General features: G+C 39.0%; 1 protein-coding gene across 2 annotated transcripts in view; it reads right to left on the bottom strand.

Moving 5' to 3' along the window:
* The window catches only part of FHIT (fragile histidine triad diadenosine triphosphatase), a 1,742,917-nt gene that overhangs the window by 1,003,652 nt on the left and 726,654 nt on the right, over nt 1-12,611 (bottom strand). The window contains exon 1 of one of the 2 annotated variants that reach the window (XM_001370436.4): nt 7,548-8,393. The exons of the other annotated variant lie outside the window; for it this stretch is intronic. The gene's annotated coding sequence lies outside the window, so the exon portion shown is untranslated. Of the gene's footprint in view, nt 1-7,547; nt 8,394-12,611 lie in introns of those variants that run through there. 2 annotated transcript variants of the gene reach the window in all.

Below are 12,611 nucleotides of genomic sequence, written 5' to 3' on the forward strand. Positions count from 1 at the left end.
AGATCTGGGTGAACTAGCTAAATCTCTATATCACTACTCCTTTTAATTAAATCGCTATTAGCATTTAATATTATTACTCGCCACCTCCCTGCCACTCTCTTAGAGAACATGTTTCAGAGCAGGTGCTGCTAATGGTCATTGGAGAAAGGAGTCAGGATCCCCTGAAACAATGAAATTCTAGGGATGGTCTCCCTCCTGTGTATGTGCATTATAAGGAGTTAAGCATGTATATGTATGTAGATCTCTATATATTTAGTATATATCACAGATGTACATAAAATAATATCGTGTATAGCTTTTGACAGTTGACATTCATGTTTAAAAATACCATATTGGCGAATGATCACAATATCCCCAAATCTAAGCACTATTGCTACTTTATACAATTTTAGAAAGTATTTCAGTTTAGAGAGATTCAGGGATTTGCACACAGCTCTTAGGAAAAGGGATGAAGAGCGAAGGATTTGAATCCAGGTCATGTTGGATTCCAAGTCCAGGGCTCTCTCACTATAGATACTTATGCCCAAGTACATTTATAGACATCAGATAAGAAAATGGATGTACATGGGTAATAATAACCAGAGCTTTTACTTGCACAATCCATTAAAACTCAAAAGTTCTACTTCATTCTGCCATTTAATCTTCATAATAACCCTAGAAGGCAGGGGCTGTTACTATCCCCATTTTTCAGAAGAGAAAACTGAGCCTAAGAAAAGGTGACTTGGCCAGGACTCCAAACCTAATAAGTGTTTGAGGCAGAATGTGAATTAGGGTTTTTGCCAGGCTCACCACTTTTATCTACTCCACCTTGAGTGTATATCTATCTATACGTTATGTATTTTTTCTCACCTAGGAAACCGGATTTTCTCTCTGTTTTATGATGAAATCCATGAGATAGCAAGGCAGTTATAATCATACCAGGGCTCAGCACGGTACTGGGCACACAGAAGGCACCCCATAAAAGCCTGGTAATCTATTAGACAGCCTAGTTTTGTTTTTTTTTCCCCCATAGATTCATCCTTGCCATATTTAATTGACTAGATTTGTCATCATCAGATACAAACAGGATTGTCCTATGCTAAGCATTTCCCAGTGTGGGGAGATATAAAGACTATTCTGAAGCCATCCCTGCTCAGGGCATTCCAAATAATGGACCCCAATCAGGCCAGGCCCAAGGAGACGTGGATAAAGATGGGAAAGTGAAGATTGGTCAAAGAGAATTGGCGGCTAGGTTCTTTCTTTCTGGCCTCAGACCCTCTGTAAAATGAAGTTAGCACGCTTGGGTCAGCTACAATTGGGGCTTAGTGAGCAGAGTCCAGGGCAGCCAAGTGATTCTTTCTATTGGAAACCATGATATAAAAGGGAAAGGTCAGGTCATTATCTATTGTAGCTTGATAATGTAACCCACTGCCTGAACTTTACTGGGCTGATCCCATTCAAATAAAAATTAAGGTCAGAGAAGAGAAGATTGTTGGTTGATTTTCTCTTAGGAGCCATTGGAAATGGCTTGTGCAATTTCGAGTGTCAGGGAATTATGCTTCCCCAGTAGATAACAATCTTTGGCTACTGTGAGTAACAGAATAATAGTGTCTGCACTCACACCCACTCTTCCCCATCACCTTATAAACTAGGCTGGGTCTAACATTACCCCCACTGATCCCACAACTGGAATCATTACGGCATTACTAAAGGGACTAAGAGAAGCTGGTCCTTAAAGCCTTTAATTAAAGCTTAATTAAATAGAAAAAGCTGAGCAAAATTGGAGAAACCCTTTGAAGGCTGCCCTAGAAAATGGTGATGTACTCTCAATCAGGGCTCATCTTGAAGTGGGAACCATTGCTCTAATGTCCTCTTCCATTTGGATCTTGGGGTAAAGGTTTATCAGAGATAGGGAGAGAGGTAAGTAGATGGAGAAAGACAGAGGGACAGAGACAGAGAGAGAAGGAGGGAGGGAGAGATCTGTGGATGTATACATACATGTTTATGTACTCAGATACTTTTATATATAAAGAGAGATAAAGTGATAAACATAGATTGTGTGCATGCCAGCCTTATATCAATTCTATCCCATAGCCACTTGGGGTTATGGCCAAGAAGAAGAAAAAAAGCAACAATTAAAACAGAGTGAAAATGTCTATGTGCCTATGAGCTCTATGCATAGCAATGAAAAATGGAGCCAAACTTCTCCCCCAGGTTCAACTGAGCAGAGAAGGGATAAGACTCACTTTCAGTTTCCTTTAAAAAAAAACATTTTGGGGGCAACTGTAAGTTTCTTTCCTGCCCTTTGAGCACTATCTCTGTAGTCTGTATTGCAGAACAGAGCATGAAGAACATTTAGATAATTAAAAAGTCAGAAATGCATTCCTAATATATGAAAGGGAAATCATTTATTTGGGGAAAGTTGTGTTTAATAATGCTATAAGGGCTAGACCTCTAGTGATTTCTCTTAAAATTGGAAGGGGCTCTTCCTCTGGTGTCTATGGATCAGCTGAGGATACGTGAATTTGAATGAGAAAAAATGAATCATATTATATTATATATACCACTATATTATTTATTTAGAAGCTAATAATACTATATAACATTTACTTGTGACTAAGGGTTTTAAAATATTCTCATTTGATCCATACAACAATTCTAAGACGTAGATGCTATTTTATCCCCATTTTACAGATGATGAAACTGAGAGAGACAAGTTAAATGCTTTGGCCAAAGTCACAAAGCTGATAAGTGTCTGAGGCTGGATTTGAACTCAGATCTTCTTCATTTTCATTAACTTTTAACTGAAACTGCAGTAGCTTAGAATGTCCCTACCTACAGTAGTAGGAACTTTCTAATAATAATAGCTAGCATTTATCAATCATTTTAAAGTTTTCAAAGTACCCTAAAAATGTAATTTTCTCCTTTAAAAAACTCTGGTGGGTAGGTATTAATATTATCTATTTTAATGATGAGGCAAATCAGGCCTTGAGAGGTTCAATTACTTGCTCAAAATCTCACAGGTAACAAGTGTCTGAAGCTAAGATTTGAACTCAGGTCTTTCTGACTTTCTGAGTCCAAGCCTGACACCCTGTACACTGGCAGTTCTCTGCCTGGGTGAATTCACCAGTCCATTCCCGATCCTTGCACACATTGTCTCATCCATTCTTGAGTGTGTCCTGAATACATAATTGTAACTCAAGTCTAAACACACCTTTCCTGTTATAGCAATGTTCATTTTAAGCCCCAGTTAAGCTGGCTATTGACAGAGAACAAGGTAATGTTCCAGGAAACAGCTCTTAAGTAGGACCCTATTTCAAGTGTTTACCTTATGGAACAGTTGGTTTGGAATTTATAACTTCAAAGAACAGCCTTTCCACTCAAAGTTTTTCTCCTCTCAACTGTGAAATACTTGGATGGTACCTCAAGTCATCACCTAACAAGATGCCATTCAGGAGTATTGGAAAACTGAGCTAAGGTGGTGAGGGCCATGAAGATTACACCTTGGGCTCAGGCCGCCATGTTGGAAATCTGTGACCATTGGTACAAGATCCATGAGCTCAAGGTGTAGTGTTGGGATAAAGCCTATTATGACCCCCATTTTATAGATATGGAAGCTGAGGCTGACAGGGAAAGTGAATTGTAAGTGGTCACTCAACTAGTGGGTGCCTGGACTGAGATTTAAATGCATGCCTTCCTGATTCCTGCTTTAGTCCTCTATAGCCATCACAGTGCCCTATCTCACATTGTGTTTATTCCTGGGTGATTCCTAACAGTAAGATTAAAATAGTCTCCTCTCACCATGTTAGTCAGCATTCTTCTAGCTCACTGGGCAAAGAGTTACTGGGAGAAATGAAATTTAATGTTAGGAGGAAGCCAATGGTGACCCTACCTACTTCAATGGCGCCATCATTTCTTAATGTCTTTATCTTTTTAAGTGACTTGCCCAGGACGTCTCAGCTACTAGATGGATAATCTATCTTCCTGATTTCAATTTTGGCACTCCATTTCCAAAGTGCCCTAAAAATAATGTCATTTTTATTGAAGTAGAAGCCACATGCCCTATGGGTGGTGGGCAATGAGCAGAATCCCCAACCTGGAAGCATCTTTCATTTATTGATGGATTTATAGTTGGCCAAGTGACTTCACACACATGGTATCATTTGATGCCATGAAGAGAGGAATAATTATAAGTATTTGCATAGGATCCTAGAACAAGTGCTAGAAGGGTAAATTAGAGGTCTTAAAGGCTAACTCTGTCATTTTACAGATGAGGAAACTGAGGTCCAAGGGAGTTAAGAACTTTGTCTAGAGTCACACAGCTATTGTCTGACTCTGAGCCTAATGCTCAGAAAAGGGAACCTAAAGGAGGTGGTAGCTGTTTGATATTTCCAAAGCCACACAGGCATGGGCTGGCAGAGTTCCGTTAATGAAGGGCTTCTTAAGCTTAACCTGGCTTCTTTTTTTGATCATTTTTTTAACATTATTGGTTTTCTTTGTAATATTATGCATTTTATTTTGTGCATTCAGAATCATGACTCTAAGAAAGGGTTCCTAGACCACCCAAGGGATTCAGAACACAAAAAATGGTAAAGAAAATCCCAAGTATCTCCTGAGTGTCACCCACTTAAAATTAGGCTAGCATTACAGATTTCCTCTGGAAGTAAACCCTGGAGGGACAAGCCTATGGCACTGTAATAACTTCAGTGAATAATGTAAGAGTCAAACATGGTTATTAAGAACAATGAATAATATATCGGCAACTGTGCAATTGAGGGGAAAAAATTCTCATCCAGGCAAAGAGTTTCATCAATAGCATTTATTAGTATTATTATTTTTGATGTAGTAGATTGTGCAGAAAGACTTTTACTGCTGAGCAGAGTTGGTGAAAAGCCTGCAGCCATCAGGGATTACTGATAGAAGCCAACATGAGAACAAGTCAGCCCTGGGTTTAGTTACCCAGTGTATGGCGGTCACGCGCCACATTAAGAGTATGAGCCTATGACATTTATGTCCATTTCTAGATCAGAGAACAGGGAATTGTGTGGGTGGGAATGGAAGAGAGAGGAGGCTTTGGAGGGAACTGAGCAAGATATAGATTCAAAGGTAATGGTGTATTACATGAGAGCATAATGAAATTCTAGGAAAAAGAACTGGGCAAAAGTGGAAATGCAGAATGTACTTTAAAACAGGAAAATATAGAAGATGAGGGGGGAAAGCAAAGGAAAAGACTCAAATATTGGATAAAGATCAATTCAACAGATTCATTTGTTTCACCTTCATTAAGCTTTCATGGGGAGGAGCAAAGGGGAGAAGAATCTATTAAGCTCCTACTATGTGCCAGATATACTTTATTAACTCTATCATTAAGTACCTTGGGAGGGGGAAGAAATAAACATCTAATGTCCTATGTGACACTAGGGAGTTGGATTTAAGGACTTCTAAGAATTCTTCTAGCTCTAAATTTAGGACCCTATGACTTGTCTTTTTATTATTTTTTTATTTAGCCTTTTTTATTATTCTCATCAGCATTACTAATAATAACAAATATTTATAAAGATCTTTAAGGTTTATAAAATTTGGTAATATGACAACCCCATATGATCCTCACAACAGCCCTGGGAGTAGCCCTGCTACTCTTATCCCAGAGATTAGGAAATTGAGGTGGACAGAGGTTAAGTGACTTGCCCAGGATCATTCAACTAGAAACTGTGAATGGGATGATAATGAGCTCAGCTTTTTGTGACTAGAAAGTCCAAACCACTGAGCAAACTAGCTGCCTCAGTACAGTGAGGGGGCAAAGGGGGTCTCATGAAGGTCTTTTCTAGCTCAGAATTTATGATCCTCTGACCTCAAACTTTCTCTTCTCTTAGTATCAAACATCTCCAGAAGTATCCAGAAGCAGACAACTTCTGAAGAGTGGAGGACTAGCAAAGGAAATGCAGAGAAGAAAAAATAGAAGAAGAGATATTTAGACACACTGGCTATCAATATAGAGCCAGTAATCACTTATTAGGAGCCTACTATGTGTCAGACATTGTTCTAAGCACATGTGATTGACAGGCATGAACTGCTTTACCCTATCTGTCCCCCTTCTTTTAATGCCAAATCTTACAGATGCCAAAATAAAAGGTTTGTTTATATTTAAATTTAATACATAAATATGTATTTAGTATTTGAAATATGTATTTAAAATATAGTTAATTTTATATACTTAGCTTATAAGATTATGTTTACAATTTTATATGAAATATATTCATGATTTTATAAATATCCATAACTTATATATTTATTTTATATATTTAGTATATAAATTATAGTTATAATTTTATATTTTGTATACAAACCATGCATTTATAATTTAATATATTTCATCTATAAGCTAAATATTTATTCTTTGTACATTTAATAGATGAAGTATATGTTCATAATTTCATATATTTAGTGTATAAATATTTTATCATATATTTCACATATAAATATTTTAATTGTATATACTTTGTATATAAACTATATATAATTGTATACATTTATAGAAACTATTATTAATTATATATTAGTATAGAAATTCCATATTTAGATTGTATATATTTCATATAAGTTATATATTTGTAATTGTATATATTTCATATATGTCATATATTTACAATTATATATATTTAGTACATTACTCTATTAATAACATATATTTATACTATACATCATATATGTATAATTATATGGAATATACTTGTGATTTTATGTATTAATTTATCTATAAAGTATGCAAATATTTGTATAATATGCTTATATGCAACACATAATAAAAAGTGTCTCCAATTATATTTATCGTTTCGATATATATAAAATATAAGGATAGATTTAGATTTACTCATGGGAATAAGCAGTATTGCTGTAACACTTGGAAGTATACAAAGTGCTCATTTGATCCCCAAAACAACTAGAAGGAGGTGTGGTTCTTATCCTCATTTTAAAGACGAGGAAACAGAAAGGATCAGAGGCAGGATTCAAACACAGGCCTTCCTTAGTCCAAGTCTATGAGTCTCCTCTCAGGACCCTCCACTATGACAGAGGGGAGAAGTCCTTTGGCGCGGAATGGCCAGGGAGGCGAGAATTCCTGGGCTCTTGTCTCTCTCTCCCTTCACAAGCAGCCTCAGTCAGGGTCCCCTTTTCCCCTCTACAAGTTAAAATCACGCTCCCTGGACAAGACTTCGGGCCTCGTCTTTGGGGCTCTCGGGAACCCTCAGACTCCAAAGCTACGGAAGGCTCGTCGGTTTTTCTCACCTGAGGCAGAGCCAGGCACCGAGGGCTCCCCGGTGCCATCCCGGCTCTGGGATCAGAAGCCTCAGCCCTGGGAGGGATCCACCCACTCCTCTCCCACCTGCTTTCCTTCCCCCCTTGGCCCGCTCCTTACACACTGGCACTCCGCCTCCTCGCTCCCTCCAGCCCCCTTGCCAGGCAGCCCGGGGGTGCCAGCGCAGCCGGGGCCACCGGGCAGCTCCCCGGGGCTTTTGCCCCTCGGCTCTGTCCCCGGACGCCGGGGCCCTTCCTTCTCTAACAGCTCTCACCTGAGGTTCTCGGTGAGTTGGGGCTGGAGCAGGAAGGAGCCGCTGTGGGGCTACCCACGTGGAGGAAGCCACAAGTAAGGACTAGAAGGGGCTGGCCCAGGGCCAAGAAAGCAGACAGGAAATAGCCAGCGCGGGTTCTTAACAGTCAGGAAATATCTCTGGGCTCCTCCGAGGGGGGGAGGGGACGAGGAGCTTTATCACCTGAACGCGGAGCCCTCCCCTCCTTCCTAGCCATCCGGGACTGAGCTCGGGCTTGGAGAGGGCAGGGAAGAAGCTGGATCCCGAGGTAGGGGAGGCGGGCGAAGGACTAGGCTGCCACAGCTTGTCCTTTCCATTCCATGCTTCTTGCATGTTTCTCAGTCTCTCCCGTCCGGTTCATGCCTCCGTCCCGTCTCGCCTGGACCGTGGGAGAGCCTCCTACTTGGTGTCTCTGACTCTTGTCTCCCCCCTCTCCAATTTGCCCCCCTCGCTCCGATTTCCCTAAAGCCCGTCTCTCTTCTGATCCATAAACTCCCAGAAGTCCCCATTTCTTCAAGGATCCAGCACGTCTCTCTGGCCCTGACTACCCTTCAAAAGCCCTGCCCAAGTCACAGCAAGATTGGGCAACTGTGACAGACTGCACTACGCTCTGCCCTGCAAGGATCCAGGACGATTCTGAGGGTCCGCGGCCAAAGAATGCTGTCCACCTCCAGACAAAAGCCCGAATGCAGACGAAAGCAGGCGATTTTTCACTAGTTTATCTGGGTTTGGCTTTTATAGAATTATTCTCTTACAAAAATGATCAATATGGATATGTTTTGCATGATAATACGGGGATAACCCAGATAGAATTGCTTGGGAGAAAGAAGGGAAAGAGGAAGGAGACATTTTGGATCACATAGTTTTGGAAAATTTATATGAAATTTAATTAAATGTAATTGGTAAAATAAAATATCTTTATAATTTTTCTTAAAGTTTTACCAAACCTGCCTTTCCAGGTTTATTAGACTTTGTTTCCCTTTTGTCTTTTGTGCTGTGGACAAACTGGTCGTCTCACTACTTTTCATATTTTTTTAATTAAAAATATTTAATTAATTTAGAATTTTTGCCATGGTTACATGATTCATGTTCATTCCTAACCCTCATCCCCCTTCTTCCATATCCCACGGGCAATTCCACTGGGTTTTACATGTATCATTGATCAAGACCTATTTCCCTATTATTGATCATTGCACCAGGGTGAACATTTAGAGTCTATATCCTCAATCATATCACCATGGACCCATGTGATCAAGCAGTTGTTTATCTTCCGTGTTTCTACTCCCACAGTTCTTTCTCTGGATAATTTTCATATTTTTGTGGCTGACTCTTTACAACCCTGAGCTGGGGGTTTCTTGGCAAAGATACTGGAGTGTTTTGCCATTTCCTTCTCCAATTTATTTTGCAGATGAAGAAACTGAAGCAAACAGAGTGAAATGACTTGCCCAGAGTCACATATCTAATAAGTGTCTGAGGCAGGATTTGAACTCAGGAAGATAATTTTTCTGACTTCAGGTCAGGTGCTACCTAGCTGTTCTTCATATATGATACTCCATATCTCCACTCCATGACTTTGCATGGATTATCCCCACATGCCTGTAAAATATCCCTGTCTCTTACTTCTACCTGTTAGAATCTCTAGTTTCTTTCAAGGCTCAGATCAAGTGCCCCCTTTTACATGGAACTTTCCTAATTTCTGTTCCCTGGCTGCTAGTATATAACCTGTTCAAACTACCTTGTATTTAGTTTTAATCCATTATGTGTATAATTATATGTGTACGCACTTCTGTGGAGGCAGAGACAGAGAGACTGACAAAGAGAGAGAGAGAGAGAGAGAGAGAGAGAGACAGACAGACAGACAGACAGACAGACAGACAGAGACAGAGACACTGAGACAGAAAGAGAGAAAGTTTATAGATAAGTTTATATACAGATATTTCTATTACTATGTGTTTATAGATAATCCAAAAAAGGGTAATCAAAATAGTGAAGGACCTGGCAATGATGTCATTTAAGACCCAGTCAAAGAAACTACTGATACTCAACCAAAAGAAGAAAAGACTCTTGGGAGGGAGGAGGAAAGGAGGGAGAAAAAGACTGAGACAGAGACAGAGACAGAGAAAGGACACCTATTAAGTGCTGGGCATTTTGTCTAGAGCTGGGGATTCAATTTAAAGTGATACAGAATAGAAATGCAGAAGAAAACATGATTTATCACTTGTTTATATGGGTATATGATTTGGCATTTGGTTTTAAAAGATTACTCCTATCACAAAAATGAATAATATGGAAATAAAAAAATAATAAAATAAATGATACAGATCCTGCTTTCAAGAAATATACCTTCTTTCCTTCTAATAGTGCAGAATACAACCCATTTACATCTCATCCCAAGTCACTGTTGGCTGTGTACTCCCCAAAATCCTCGATGGTGGGACCATCCAATGTTTAGGAGCCCCTCTCTGCATATTTGAGTATTATATGGCTCCAGAGGGACATTTGGGACATCCAGCTGTCACACTGCCCTCTTTCCCTATGTGACTGGCCCACCTCTTTTAACAGTTTTTGGATGCAATCTTTTACATCATCTTAAGCACATTGGGGAGATGATACAACTTAATTCTGTCTACCATATATCTCTCCATTTCTTGCTCCTCCAATGTAAGAGAAAGACAATATCTACAGAATTCTGAAAGATCCCGAGCCAAGCCTCTTATGGATATCTAGTATACTGTTTCTATGGTGAGATGGAATGTTCCCAACTAGACATATGGAAAGCAGATGCTTGTACTAGTTGCCCACTATGAGTATTTGTATCCTGGGCTCTAGATCATAGGACCCTAGAATGATGAAGATGCAAAGGTTCTTGGAAATTATCTCATTGATTCCTATTTAAATTCAATTTAGTTCAACTCAACAAATATTCTTGTGGATAAAGTCTGGTGGGTAAAGAATTATTCTTGAAATCAGGAAGAACAAAGCCTAAGTTCCACCTCTGACACATACTACTTCTGGGCAATTTACTTAAATTTTTAGTGCCCCCCAGGCAACTTTCTTTTCTTTTTAAAATTAAAAAATTTTTTTCTTTCCTTTTTTTAAAATTAAAAAAACAATTTAAAAAATGCTTACCTTCTACATGTAATGCCCAGTGGATTTATGCGTCGGCTATGGGGGGTGAGGGGGAGGAAAAGAAAATGATCTATGTCTTTAATGAATAATGCTTGGAAAGGATCAAATAAAATATAAAATATAAAATTAAAAAAATGCTTACCTTCTTTGTCAGAATCAATACTGTGTCTTGGTTCCAAGGTAGGAAAGTGATAAGGGCAAGAGGCAGTAGGGGTTAAATTATTTGCCCACGTTTGCACAGCCAGGAAGTGTCTTAGGCCAGATTTGAATCCAGAACCTCCCATCTCTAAGGCTGCCTTTCAATTCACTACTTAGCTGCCACCTTTTCTTTTCTTTTTTTTTTTAAATGTTCACCTTGTGTCTTAAAAAATTAGTACTCAGTATTGGTTCCAAGGAAGAAGAGCAGAAAGAGGTAGGCAATGGGGGTTAAATGGCTTGCCCAGGGTGGTAATACAGTTAGGAAATGTCAAAGGTCAAATTTGAATTCAGGACCTCCAATCCTTATGCCTGATTCTCTATGTGAAGAGTCACTGAGCTGCCCAACTCCAGCAATTTTCTAAAATTCTAAATTATGGTAGTAGTTATTGAATAGGTACTGATCTACTCTGATCCCAGGACTTGCCTCACTCGCTATTCCCAATACCAATGAAATCACAGATACTGCATTTCTACCTCCCCAAAAAGTGTAAAAAATTATGCTAGACATCAGGTATACAAAGGTAAAAATGTCAAAAATGAAACACTTTCTGCCTTCTAGTAAAATTTACATTTTGCACAGGGTGAAACCAATAGTTACCCAAAAAAAGTACAAAATATATACACAATTAAATAATTTCAAAAAGAAATTGATCTAGGAGGAAAAATCAGGAAAGATATGCTTTAGGAAGTGGTACCTATGATGAGATTTGAGGGAATAAGAGGATTAAAAAGATGAGAAACAAAGGGAGAGTGCATATCCCACATGGAAAATTATGCAACAGCATGGATAGAGAAGAAAGATTTTACTCTTAAGGAAACTGAGGCACAGAAGGTGAAGTGATTTGTTATTAAGTGGCAGAATCAGACTAAACCAAGAATCTTTCTCTAGGTCTCTTTTTTCTCTATAGTTTTCTCAATAGTAGTATCCCGTCCACCACAATACCCTGCTCTTTAGCTAAAGGCAGAGGTTGATCAATCAGTATTCAATGTGTAGCCTTTCTTACTTCTTCAAGGAAGACTTCTTGACTTCGAAAGATTTGTGGTGAAACAAAACCCCATGATTTTATTCAGTTTATTAAAATAAAAAATGAAGTCTAAATCAAAAGTCCTTCTGTCCAACATAAAATGTTAAGATATTATTATAACCATTCTGTAAAGAATAGGCAAGTTTCCCTCTTTCCCTCCATGGCACACATCAAAAAGGTTCAGTTCTCAAGGGCAGTGAAATTGATTTCAAATAGAACAGAAACAGGCAAATGGCTTCCCACCCAACAGAGATGGGAACTGACAAAAAAGCGCCCCGCTCGGTGCCAACTCGATCAATTTCCATTTTACCAACTGCCAGGTGGGGAAGTTTGAAAAACTCTGAATCTCTCTTATTTTTATAAAGCCTTGAAAGCTTGGCCAAATGAATCTAATTATGGATCTGGATACTTAAGCTGACATGTGAGTAGGTGTACATTGTCTGTATCAACTATTTTACAAATAACTATACATATCTTGGTTCCTAAGATCCTAAATCTAGAGCTCTCAGGGGATCACAGGCAGGGAATTTCAGGGGCAATCCAGCATAACCCCTTGGTCTTGCAGATGGAGGAAACCGAGACCTGACAGATCAAGTGACTTGGGAAAATAAACATTTTTATAAAGAAAAAAAATCTGTATATATTTATACTTTCCAGCTGCCATTCCTAAATCATGTCACCTCAATCCCTGCCA

The sequence above is a fragment of the Monodelphis domestica genome, chromosome 7, assembly GCF_027887165.1.
Source record: "Monodelphis domestica isolate mMonDom1 chromosome 7, mMonDom1.pri, whole genome shotgun sequence".
NCBI classification, from domain to species: domain Eukaryota; kingdom Metazoa; phylum Chordata; class Mammalia; order Didelphimorphia; family Didelphidae; genus Monodelphis; species Monodelphis domestica.